Below are 14981 nucleotides of genomic sequence, written 5' to 3' on the forward strand. Positions count from 1 at the left end.
TGATCGACTGACTAATGGACACATATAATATATAAATCTTCCTTTTCTACTTGAAATTCTTAATCTAAACTTAACTATTTTTCTAGTTATGTTCCATAGACCAAATTGTATGTGGCCATAAGTGTCAAGCTAAGATAGTAATACTAAGAGTAAACATTGAACAACAACAAAAAGTCAAAGGGTACTAGCATGAGGTAATCCTTATAAAGTCTCATACAGTGAGGCAGTAAAAATTCATTCTTTCACTACTTTAACTAATCATCTTACTTATGCATATATGGTATGAATCATGTGCTTAGTGTGTATTTTCTCAAATGTTATTGCCAACACTATACAGATCTTAGTTCAGTGCCTAACCTGAGTTCTTAATCATCTTCAAACTGGCAAGTATTTATCCATATTAAAAACTCAGATCTGACATTTACAAATTGTTTGGATGCAGAGAATCTAAATTGGTCATTTTCAAATGTATCTATCCATAACCTCATCTTGATTGATCATTAAGACGACATTTTAATTTCAATAAATCTTTTATTGAAAAATTTGTCTCTCATTAGTATGCTCTTTCAACATCACTTTTCTTAAGAATAATGTCTCATCTTTGCATGCTTTCTTAGTGCTAAAGACAATTGCTCGTGTGAGTGAGTCAATCTCTAACTTGTGTTACATTACAATCTTATTAAGCTAAAAACAATGTGTATGCAGTGAAAACCCAAGAATTTTGGGATACAAGTTCAAATACAAAATAAACTTGAATTCATGGTTTTTAATGTTGTGTTACCAGTAAAATATATAAGCTTAACAACTTATCAATCATAGTCTATGCAATCCAAGAAAGTTAACATGTGCAAGATATATTTTTCTTGCAAAAATCTTTGTCAAAGGATTAGTGATCATACAATGAGTAGAATTATATTGTACACGCATTCCCTCTTGGAAATAAAGTCTTTTAAAACATTATGCATAGTATTGATATGTTTGGTTATCCTATAAAAAATTCAAGATCTTTTATTTCAATGGATAACTATTGCTCCGACAATATCGTCCTATTTACTCAGATTCATGAAGAACTTTCTTAATCAAATAGTTTCTTGCACAATTACTTAACAAACTATATACTCAACCTTCGTTATGGATAAGGCTAGCATCTTTATTTCTTATCGCTTCAAGATATAGACCCTTTTGAAATAAGAAAACATAACCGAAATTTGATTTGTGTTGGTCTAAATTACTTCCCTAATTGACATCTAAATAACTAATCAAACACAAATTCGATCCTTAATCACATAAACAATAATCCATAGAGTCTTTTAAATATATCAATACTCTATAGATAGTCTTTCAATGCTTTTTTCAATATTGACTTATATCGACTAACCAACCTAACAATAGAAACAAATGTCTAGGCATGTACGCACCATAACATACATAATCAATTTGATGACATGTGAATAGATAACTATTGACGTTTCTCTACTTCCATATTAAGTTTTGAGACATATCTCTCAGCTCAATAATTCTTCATTTGACACAAAAGTATTAATAAGTTCATAACTTACCATATTAGATTATTCTAGAATTTTTTAAATAGTATGCTCTTTTGACAAAGTTAAAAGTTTCTTTTAATAATCTCTCTAGATTTAATTCCTAATATTTAATCTGCTTACTTATATCTTGCAAGTCAAAAGTATAGACAACCATCCTTTGATAATAATCACTTACTTGAAATCATTTTTAGCTATTCATACATCATTACACACATTGATAGAATTACAAATTTATCGTCAGATTTCGTCATATAAACATGATGGTTTTGATTAATCATTTTAAAGTCATAAGATGTTAAGTCTTATAAAATTTCAAGTACTAGTATTTGGATGACAGTTTTAGGTCATTCAATGTTCTTGAAGTTTACACACACTTTATGTTTCAAACCTATAACAACGAGATCTATATCTCGTTTCACATAGATTTCTTTGTCAAGTTCTCTACAAATGAAAGTTGTCTTGACATTCATCTAGTGTACTTCTAATTTCAAATGTGTTACTATAGCTATAATCAAACATATTGAAGTAAATCTTATAAATGACGAGAACTTTATTCTTCATAATCTATACTTGACGAGAACTTTATTCTTCACAATCTATACTTACTCATTGGGTATAGTGATTTGCTATAAAGCAAAATTATATCTATTTATTGAGTCATCCATCCTCCAATTGATTCAGGGAACCCACTTATTCTCAATGGGTTTCTAACTTGATAATGAGTCAACCAAAACTTATAATTGGTTTGTTTTCAATTTATTTCATCTCTTCTTCCAATGTATCTTACCATTTTTCTTTATTTAGGCATGAGACAACTTCTTTTGTGATTTTAGGTTCTTCATCATCTTGGAGAATGGTTATGAAAACCTTGTTTTCAATTTAAAATATCATTAGAGAACTTTTGAATATCGACTCTTATGCAATTAAGGATCATCGCTCCCACTATTCGAAATCGATTTAAGCTTAATTTTAATGCTCCCACTAGGTTGAGATGGACGAAGTAAATAATTAAGGATCATTGCTCCTATTATCTAAAATAAATTTGATCTTAATTGCATTCACTCCTATAATCTGAAATAAGTGTTGGTATTATCTATTAAGACTCAACTAATGGTGGTTAAGATGTATCTATCCTTATTTTTCTCTCATCTATTAACAAAAAATATCTTCTATGAATGTAGTATCTCTTAATACAATTTCAATTAATCTTTCAACGGAATCCTCCCTAATGAATACATACCTTTTAGAGTACTTAACATATCTGATAAGGATACATTATTTTTTTCTTGGTCCCAACTTTTCAAACTCATGGGAAAAACTATGGATAACTACTGCTAACCACTAAGGTTGTAATTAAATAAAACAAGTTTTCTAACTGACCATAAGTCATAGGGATGGACACAACTGATTTAGTAAACATTCGGTTAAGTACACAAGTAGTAGTTAACATCATATCATCACAAAATGATGTTAATGTTTTGCTTACACCACGTTGACCTTACCAATTCTAATAAAGTTCAGTTACTCTTTTTCACTACACTATTTAGTTACAAAGTTCTTGGAATTATTAGTGGCTATACTATTCTTGTTTTATTATTTAGTTCCTCAGACTTTTCGGACAAATACTCAAGATTTTAGTTAATTCTTAAAACACTTATTTATTTTGTTTAATTGATTTTCAACCTCAATTATATAGTGTCTAAAACAGTATATTGCTTTTAACTCACAGGAAATCATGTAGACAAGACCAAATCGAGCATTGTCATCAACACAAGTAATGAAATATAAGATACCTTCTCAAGCTTTACATTTATAGGAAAACATATACCTAAGTATATAAATTGCAAAGGAAGTCAAACTCTTATAACTTTATCAAATGGTTTTCTAATAGTTTTTTCAGTTGGGCAATGCACACACATAGACAATTCTATTTATGTGAAAGTTCTTAATAAACTTTTATTGGGGAATTTATTCAATCCATCTTGGCCAAACGTGCCTTAATTTAGCATGTCATATATTTGCATTCATATATATATATAGGAGAAACAAACAATGAAAAAACTAATATTATCATAATAAAAGGTGACAAACACTGTATAACCATTCAAGTAATAAACTAAATCTATAGAAATCAAATCTATTACATTTTGATAGAGCACCCAGATAAATTCAAATTATATGCTAGTTTAAGAAGAACAAGTGTTTGACAAGGATTCGTTGAACATTTGGAGTATATTGGATTTTATATCGGTATAAGCAAGGTTTTTAGAATGGGATGGGGATAAAAACCGTTTTGAGTTTCGATTTTGGTCAAACCAATTGGATTGTTTGGACTAGTCAGTTGGATCAGAATTATAATTTTATATAAAAACTTTAAAAAATTATGTCTAATTAGTAATTACATGTGCTTTACACACTAAATTTTATGCTATATATACTTTTCAGTTTTAACAATTAACAAATTATATGCATTATTGAACATAAATCTAATAAGTAATAACCATTAACTTTGCATCAAAATAGAACATATATATTAAACAGATCCAATTCAACAAACATATGCATTATTGATTATTGAACACCCAAACAAAATACAAATCTAATATATGCATTAAATAAAATATAAAATCAACCAACCAATATAACCATTATTGAACAAATAATATTCAATTGACCATTTGACAAAACATATCAAAAACATAATTTGTTTAACATAAAGTTTAATAAATGAGTAATTGATCATTCTTCATTATCACTAATAATAAAAGATCCTATCATTGCTCCTGTTGCACCCTTCATCAGTTAGTTATTCATCTTCTACACCACCTTCTTGAATAACATTATCTACAAATTTTATAATTGAACATTTTATTTTTTTTCAACCTAAAATCAATAATTTATGTGAGCGTGTAAATATTTGTGTAAATGTCAAAAAAATGCTTTTACCAAGGAAATTATGTGACAAATCATAATTTGTTACATCATTAATGATGAGAATTAATCCCTCTCCATAAAACATTTAATCCAATTCATCTGTATTAAGTTCACCAGACTCTTTTTCCTCGTCTACTAATCAGTAGTCTATTTTATCGATACTTTCACAATCAATTAAATTAAAATTTAATTTCTTGTAACATAACCTAAATAGGTAAAATGATAAAAAGTAAATAATTAAAAGATTAAAAAAGCAATATACCAATAGTCATTAAGTAGGGTACAATCATATGTAAAGTTATAAATAATCATTTGACATAATAAAATAGTTTTAATAAAATATTTAAAAATGTAATTATGCATAATTGACAATTGTATTACCTATTTTGCAACTGTAAGTTATAATAAATAAAAACAAGATCATTTACATGTTGATGTTTTAATCTATTTCTCTTTTTAATATGTATTAGTTCAAACACACCCCAATTACGCTTACAATTTGAAAATGTTGAAGTTTGACTAAGAATTTTAATTACAAACTTTTGTAAATTAGGAGCATTTTACCCATATGTTCTCCATAATTCATCTGATACAAAATAACATGTAAATAATTATGTAATAGAATTACATAAATTAGAAAAATAATCGAGACATAAAAAACATATAAATCAAATTCATACCAGGGCACATGGTTTTGTATGTTTCAATAACAAGTTGACATGAGAAACTTCCCTCACAATCGTGAAGCATTCTACTCTCTTCCACTAACTTCGTTTCACTAACATTAAACATACATGTTTTATTCTTAACAACATTTAGGAAACCCTACAATACATCTGGTTTTGTACAAAAAGATTCACGATCATACTAAAAGGCAAAATTTAAGTAATACGTAGCTATATCAATACCTCAACGTAATATCTTATCCCACCTTAATTTGATTATTTGAGTATAAGACTTGTAGAATTTATTTTTATTCTTAAACAAATTTTTTATCCCAACCTAGCTTTATACATTCCATAATAGACATATCTTAATGAAGGTCTCTTATTTGAGTCCATAAAATGAAGCAAACGCATCAATAGTCCCATAACTTTTATAATTATACCCATTTTATTTTAAAAATCATTATTCAAAATTATAGTTACAACCTCTTAGCCCTGATTACTCTTCACATATCTAGAATAAATAAAAATTTGTCAATGGCCATCGCTTGCAAGTCATGTTTATGTTCAAAAAAGCTTTGCAATGTAATGAAAGTCATAGAAAACCAGGTTGCACTAGGTCGTATAATTTCTCTCCATCCTTTTCTCATCCTTAACCAAGCTATTAATAATGTATGATTATAAATAAACTGTCACAAGATATGCACATTTGGAAATTCTGACAATGTGATCCATTTCACCAATATCTTTCAAAATCAAATTGATACAATGTGCTGCACATGTTGACTAGGTAATATTTTGATATTTTTTATATAAAATTCTTCCAGTTGCTTTATAATTAGCTCTATTATTAGTTACAAATTAGACAATGCTCTTAGGCCCAACCCATAATACTATTTTCTCAAACAACCCAAATAATGTGTCCAACCTCTTTACAACAACAAATATATCGATTGATTTAATAAAACAAATCTCTTTTGAATAATACACTAGGAAATTTTTCAATGACCTACTAAAAATGTTTGTCCAAACATTAGCCATAAGTGTACAACCAACATCTTTCTAATTTTTTCTGTAACTATCAACAAGTAATTGAACTTCTTTATTTGAATCGTTTAACAAATTCACCTATGTTATCCATACCCAATTACATTTATGACATCTAACATAGGTTGAAAATAAATAAAATTTAATGCATTAAGAGCGATGCAAACATCATATAAGAACCTCAAAATAGCCATGTCAGCTCTCCATTTGGCATCTTTTTTAGCTAAAATACTCTTTACTAAAGGTTGAGACCCACTAGTAGTCGTTGCACCAAAAAATCACCAACACCAATTGATCTTTTTCTTTTTGAATTATTTGTCAGTCTATTTTCTTTTCTAGAAGACCCAATATTACCTTTATTTATGTTTATCGAAAGGAGACAATTCTTCAAATTCTTCATGTGCAATATCACCCTCAAATTGAGGTACATTAGCACCAAAAGGTTGCATGATTACGAAAATCTTGTCTTTCTTTATTTTTTACAATAATCTTATCTAATGCATTTATCATTTGATATCTAACATCATGAGGAACTTTTGTGTATGGACCAACATAGCCTTTTTTTTTGGGCCAAATGTTGGTTTATTCTATATATACCATCTTGAATTGCCTTACCACAATATAAACAATTCAAGATCTTCCTTCCATTCTCATCAATATTCTCAAAAAAATATGCCTAAGCAATATCACCTTTTACCCGAGATAGTGTTGAAAAAGCCCTAGCCTCGGATGATGACATACTTTTACTTTATCTATCTGTTGGACATGATAGCAAACCACCGTAAAAATATATGCCATATATATATATAGACACACATACACACATTGAGCATTAAAAATAGAAAACTTTTATAATTCGTATATGTTATGTTTGAAATGCGAAACATAATTTCTATGTATATGAGTAGTAAAGTAAATAATAAATACCACTTATGCAAATAAATGTATATATTTTATCATAATAACATAATTAGGTTTTTAAAATATAACTTTTAATTTTTAAATTTAATATCAACAATATTCATAATGTGAAAGTTGGAGACTCAAAAACTCATAATTAAGTTTATTATTCAGCATATATAACTTTATAGATTTGTAATAAACAACACTGTTCATAATTTGATTGATCACTACTCTAGCTTGTGGTAAGAAGATTGTCATATATTGGTTTATTTTATATATATATATATGGGGTGTTACAAAATACCAATATTCAACTTTCAAACTCTTGGAAACCAACTACATTACAAATGGAGTACATCTAAGTATATAATATAGATAAATAATAAAATTACACATTTATAGCATAAGATTACAAATTAATAATAACGTATTAAATTGACAATAACAATAAGTCAATTACAAATTAACAATAACAAATTGACTTATTATTAAGCACAAAATATCATAACACAAATTGACCTATTAAAACATATTAAGTTACAAAAACAAATAAATATGATGTTGATGTTGTTGGCTTGTTGTGCATCAATTAACCAAAAGAAAACAAATATAAAAAGCTTATTGTTACACCAATTGACCAACATAAAACAAATATAAAATATCTATTGTTACACCAATTGATCAAAGAAAACAAATATAAAAAATCTACTTTTTATTTTATCAGAATTTAGATTTCAGGCTATTAGTGTATGCATTTAAATGAAAAAAATTTAAACAAAGGTTACACAACCATACAACAACCTGCCTGTTATCGGTATTGTTGAAGTACAATTGTCAGTCACTATAGCATGAGAATTTGTCATCGTCAGCCGCAATCTCAGTATACAAAATCGTCGATAACAACAACAAATATAGTCATTCATATCCATTTTTGTCTGAACCTGTGATTGTCTTTGTCATCATCGTTGGCAAACATCTTCCAACCATTGTCTACAAAAGATCAACCATTGTGGTGAAGTTAGAACAAGTTGTCGACAACCGAAACTTCACACAACATGGGAGAAGAAAAAAAAGAAAAATGTTTACTTTTATATAAAAACTAAATAGTGAACCGCTAAACCAAGTTTGATTATGGACCAGCTGTTTGCCTATGGTCTAACCCGATTTTTACTCTAAAACGGTTTTACACTTTACACCAATCATCTACAATACTAGTTGCCTACATACATCCAATTCATCTTCTTTGGAATTCAACAAAATTCACTAAAAATTCTCTATCATGAGTTATTTGGTTGGTGACTTCTAAATCCATAATCTACATAAGATAATATTCAATAAATATCATAGTACGAAGAATAAAGTTTCATCTCTTTATGTAGAATGAGACAATATCATTTTCAGCTCTGCTCATTCATAGGCGAAATAACTTTTATTGTTTCTATTACAACAATTCATATTGTTTTCGTCTCTTTTTCCAATACATTTGTCACTCTCCTATTTCAATTCCTTGTTTTTGTTTTTTGAGCATTATATGACCTCCCTACCTTATTTGGATTTTGAAACTTGACTTTGTAATGTATGTATGAGTACTAGGTCTAGTTATCTTTAGGGCGTTTGTCCTTTAGTTCTATGTGGCAAGAACTACTAATAAAAGTCTTTATTTTCTTATTATGGGTCATATACACTTTTATACGCTTTCACTTTTGGGAAGAGATTGCTCTACTATATAAACCTATTGTTCATTTGTTAGGTTACACCTAGCTGACTTTAATTCCATAATTATATTTGATATTCTATCAAATTTAACGATTAAGTGCCCTTATTTGGGGAATACACTTCCTCCAAACTTTTCAATCAAAACCATACTTATGACATATGTAGTTGAGCATTACTAGTACTCATATACTAGATCATTATTCATTGAACGAGTCAAGATATCGCACAAAGTGAGTTTTGATTCTTACATGTATGATGTGCATCCACATCACGTTTGTGTAAGATACCATTTGGGTTTCTCTCCCTTAGTCAACCGTGACTCTATCTTAACTTTATTTATGGCCTCTAAAACCCTTTGCTTATCCAGGATATTATGCATTTTAAATGCCACATATTGGAATTATCCTTATTCAGTATCTTTCTCATTTAAATCAATTATCATGTCCTAAGATGTTATGGTTAACTAGATCGCAAAAACATATCAAAAATAAATCAATCAATGCAAACAAATACACATCAATTGTCACAATTACACATTAAAATTTTAAATATCTCACATAAGGTACAAAATCGAAAGTTCATTATGTTCCCAATCAATTTTCATGACTCAAATGTTTGATATTTTAAATTTCAATCTAATTATGCCAATATTAATTATGGATAAGAATTTTATTAAATTCTACAAGTCTCAGAATTCCTATGTTTAACATATATAAAATATATGATACAATAAATGCATCATTTGTTATGACTAGGAATAGTTCATCAACCTGTGTCATCCTCAGAGTCACTTTATCCATGAAAAAGTCTCTATGAAATTTGAGGTGGGTCAAATACTTTGCATTTTATTAATTTGGGAATAATGTTAAAGTAGTGAATTTTCTCTTGTACTTACTATGTATCACTCTTTAGTGAGCTACAATGTATCAACTTAGTCCTAAAAGTTTTTGAATTCTTGTCACAAACAAGATCATTAATTATGGGGCTAACAGTCATGCATGAATATTATTAGATTATGTACTATCTTTTTTCCAATTAAGAGAGTACGACTGATTATATATAGTCTCAACATGCACCATTAGATCATCAGATAATCATATCGTATACACAATATGATGGTTACTAGTTAACAAATTTGCATGAATTATCAACTTGTGTTTTGAAACACTAATATATGTTTTCGAAAACCAAAATAAGGTATTGCATGTTCTACTAGCCCCAGGACCCATGGAACATATTCCATGCACAGATTTGAGCATCACACAATTGCCATACTTTGAAAAAAGGTTTCATGTGCCAAAACACGTCAGAAAGAGTTGTCAGACACTGTCACGTGCCAAAATACGACCTTATATACCTTTATGTGCCAAGTCGACATTGCACAGGCCTTCACTTACCAAAGTAGTACATGCACATACATTCAAGCATGGGAAGTAAGCCACATGTTAGGAGACGATGCTCACACGGGTTGGTGATTGTATTTGATAGTTAACCTCTATTGATTGTTGTATTGATCAATAAAAAATGATCGGTCAAGCTTTGACTATTGACTGTCATTCAACTTGTGGATTGAGACCTGAGTTAGGTCACTTGATTGACCAAACAGGTTAACTTATTGACCGATAGTTTTTGACCAACCTATTAACCAACGAGTTAGACAATCGAGTTTTCCCAACCCGATTGCCACTTGAATTTACACAAAACCTTAATTATTTTGGGCATCAAATTGGCTGTCATCCAATGATGGGACTAGACGGCTTTTGTACCCCTTTGGTCGACCATTATTCTCAAACCAATAATGACCACAAACATCATCAGATTTTGGTGATATGGTGGCGAGAAAAACACATCGTCAGTCATGATTTTTTGCTCAATTTTCATCAATTTTTGCTTTAATTTGATACGATTTTTAATTTTAAAACGTGTAAAACAATTTTAGCCAACTATTCAACATGTTTCTTTTCACCAATTTCATGCAATTTTGGCAAAATTGAATTCTTACCTAAAATTTGAATTTAAACATAATTTCAATCACAAATCAAAATTCTAGATTATAACAATAACATGCCATATATTGAATTCTGTAAATACTGTAAACAAAAATACACATACTTGACTTCGAGTTTATGGTGAAACTCATTCGAACACAACATGAGGTGTTGACATCAAGCATTTCCACGACCCCATTTGCCAATGTACTATATTCTTTTAGGAGACATGATCTTTTTGTGTTTTAGGTTCAAGGAGAAGAAGGTATTTTTCTTCTGTTATTAAAAAATAGTGCTAACTTTTGAGGAGACAGTTTGGACATTTAAATAGATGTCCAACTGCCAATAACTCCCTTGGTAGCTAAAGCAAACCAGGTTGGGTCGACCCAAACATAATAAAACCATTGAGTACTTGACTTTTAGTTTCAATTTCAATTTATATCCAACCAACCTCAAGTACGCTTCACTTCCAATTTTTGTGAAATCGATTAGTTCTAATTACTAGAATAGACTTGAAAATAAGATATAGATCAAAGCTAAGATATCCAATCATCTATTTGACTGAGTATATTTTTTTAATTAATAAAACTATACATGTACACTTTTGGAATATAATTTAGGTATTTAGATGATGTATTATTATATGATTGGATAATTTTTAATTAGGCCAAAAGACTTGTTCCCACCCAAGGTATAACGAAAATCCAAAAACCCCCTCAAACTTTCGAAAACCCAAACATCTATTCATGAACAAAATTCTATTAAAAAACTTAGTTAAAGTTAAGGGCAAAACTATCATTTAATAAATAAATTTTAAAAACATAAAATTCATTATATTTTCCCCCATAAGTTTTTAAAACTAATAACTTCACCCTTACCTAAAGTTTTCAAACTTTGAAAAGTAACATTCCCTCTCCCTCAAACTTAGGGTTTTTTTCCTCCCCATTTTGGCCACCATCTCTAATGAACGATAACTGGTCCTTCTTGCTTTTAGCGATGCTTATCCTTTAATGATGCCTCTTAATTTGAAGCCCTCTCTTTCTAGAAAAAATTCAAACGTCCTTTGTTTGGATTGAAAAATCTAGACAAATGAGCCCATTGTCTGGACGACGATAATGAGACTAAGGCATTGTCGTTGTTTAGAAGATGAGCTCTTTTGTATGAATTTTTTGGTCTAGACATTATCCAAGGGCTTCAAACCAAGAGGCATTACCAGGAGAAAGAAAGAGTAATCTTCGTTCTTAGGAGATAGTGGTTGAAATGAGGAGGAAGAAAATCATAAGTTTTGGGGGGGAGGATGCTACTTTTCAAAGTTTGAAAACTTTAGGCAAAATTGTTAGGTTTTAAAACTTAGGGGTGAAAATTTAATGAATTTTATGTTTTAAATTTTGTTCATTAAATGATGGATTTGCCCATAACTTTAGTTGAATTTTTTAATAGAATTTTGCTCATGAGTGAGTGTGTAGGTTTTCGAAAGTTGAAAGGGTTTACTTTGGGTTTTCACTACACCTTGGGTGGGAATAAGTCTTTTGACATTTTAATTAAAGATAAAGTAACACCCATTCATAGCATAAATTATGTATAAAAAACTAAGCATAAATATCACTACTTTTTTTAAATATATAAAAGATTAAAAACCCTTTTATACGAAAGTGTTTCAATGGCAATGAATTCTCATAACTTTTGTGATGGTCTCTTGTAATGCAATGGAGTCAGTAGAATCCCTCTGGAAACAATAATTTGGTCTTGAAACGAAGAGGAAAAGTGGTGGCTTGCAAAAGTTCTTGTGTTTTTGCAAAATCAGATAGGTATTGTTGCATTGGGGAGTTTGTTTGTAAATCCAAAAAATTGGTAGTTGATTTTTTTTTTCAACTTGTTTAAAGCAATTTGCCCCAGGGCATATAACTATGTCTATGATGATTCTACAAAGCATGCATATCATTTTGTTCTCCAAATGGATGAAATAGTTATCTATATTTAGTACATATCATGAATAATTTTTAGGGAAATTAATTAATTTGCTCAAAATTTATGGGTCAAAGGCGAATTTGCCCAAACTTTTATGCTTTAAATGAAAATGCCATTTTTTCCATTAAAGACGAAATTGCCTTTTTAGTACAGACAAAGAAAACAATGACTTTTTCCTTTCCCAGCCATATGAATCTTGTAGTTTTCTCCATGAAATTGTAGATGCACCAGTTGACTTCCTTTGACAAATTTTGTGACTTTTCTAATGACCAAAATGAGTGAAAAGGTTAGTAAAACAATCCTTATAATGCTTTTATACATTTTAGTGTAAGATTTAGATGATTCAATAAAGTATTTGGGTGTTTAGACTTATGGTTTTGATTTGAAACATTTGATGAAATCGTTTGATTCGTTGGTGTTTTGGATTAATTTTCTTAGGGCTTCTGTATTAGAGTAGATGCAGAGTTGATTATTGATGGAATGAGATTTGAAAAATGAAGTTTGAGAGGTCAAATTTGACCACATGAATTTGACTCTCACTATGTAAATTCTTTGTTCACCACATGAATTTGCATAGTGAGATTTCTTAGAGATAGGGAGGTATTGGGTAGCTTTCAAACTTTTTGGACCACATGAATTCGTGTGGTTGGGGACCAAAGTGCAAGTTTTTAAACAATGCCACATAGGTACAACATGTGATAGGGAAAAGTGAGAATTTTCAAAATAGCTTAACACACGAATTCTTGTGGTGGGGAGTAAAGTGTAGTTTTTTGAAGTTTTTCCACCACACGAATTCACGTGGTGGTGGTTGGGGGTAGAATGATGGTTTCAAATTTTGGGTGTTTCATAAAGTTTTTCCACCACACGAGCATAAGTCAATTCTATACAATGAGTTGAGTCACGTTTTCCAATAGAAACCTTTCTGATGCAATAAAGTTGGTTTTATTGTGTTATCTTCATATGGGTTATTAGAGAGTGATTTGAGGAAAAAAATCTCCCAAAAGGTATTACAATTGGCTTATCATCTTGATGGATTCAATGCATACCTATAGAGACTACGGATGTGGCATATGATGTATCATTCGATTTGTGACAATATCACTTGAACGTGTATGGAGACTGGCCTTATGAAGAATAAGGAAAACTTTATGAAACAATATGGTATTATAGGGTTCTCGCCAGCTTTTCAAGTAATTGTATCATTTTGTAATTAAAAAAAAAATTGTGATTAAAATAGAAACCATTTAATACGACTATAATTTTTTAGAGTAACACATTTAATTTAAAATTGCAATTTTGGATATACAAGATGTTAGACACACTATATCGATGGGTGGATATCATGTTAATTTTAAGATTTCCATGTATGTTGAAATGACACATGAGAGATATCTTGAGATGAGAGGCTATCCAAACTATCTTCACTAGAGATATAGTAAGTAATACTTTGTTATTGATTAAAATATGAATAAGGTAACAAAGTTTAGTTAAACAAAATTTGCGTAATTTTAATTTAATGAATAAAATGATGTTAATTTCCCGCTAGTTTTATTTTTGATTGAGAAAGTCGTAGACTAGTATGATGACATCGTTCGATACATGAGAATGTCAAATATACAATCTTCTTCATTGACATCCTAATCCTCCTCATCAAGAGAAGCATCATCTGCTCCTCTTGAAGTTGCTTCTCTAGTCGTTGCTCCTACTCTTGTTGAGTCTCTTATTCAACCCTCTGTCATGGAGCCCACCTCAGTCAATGCCCCTGTTGTGACCCTTGCCATTAAATAGATATCACCGGAGTCCCCTGTTATGCCCTTTGCCTCCGACATACTTTAGATGATCCCCATATCACTGTACAAGATTTCTCTTTGTGTTACTTTGATGTTGTATTGGCTCGATGGGATAATTTTTTCTTAGATTGGATGACTTATCTAGAGGATAAAATGACATATATGGAGGATAAGATTACATATATGGAGGACACACTGACTTATCTCCAAACAAATACTGTCGTGCAGGTTAAAAAGTTAATGAAAAATTTTTAAACAGTTTAATTTAACATGAAAACATGTAAACCCTATATTAATTGTATATGTTGTTACAGTTTCCTTATAAAGATGATGAAAGACCCATATTTACTTCTCCACCCATACTCGAGGTAAGTACTAAATTATTAAAGCATTTTGGACGTGATATTTGAGAAACACTTTGAT

Source organism: Mangifera indica, chromosome 17 (genome assembly GCF_011075055.1).
Source record: "Mangifera indica cultivar Alphonso chromosome 17, CATAS_Mindica_2.1, whole genome shotgun sequence".
NCBI lineage: Eukaryota > Viridiplantae > Streptophyta > Magnoliopsida > Sapindales > Anacardiaceae > Mangifera > Mangifera indica.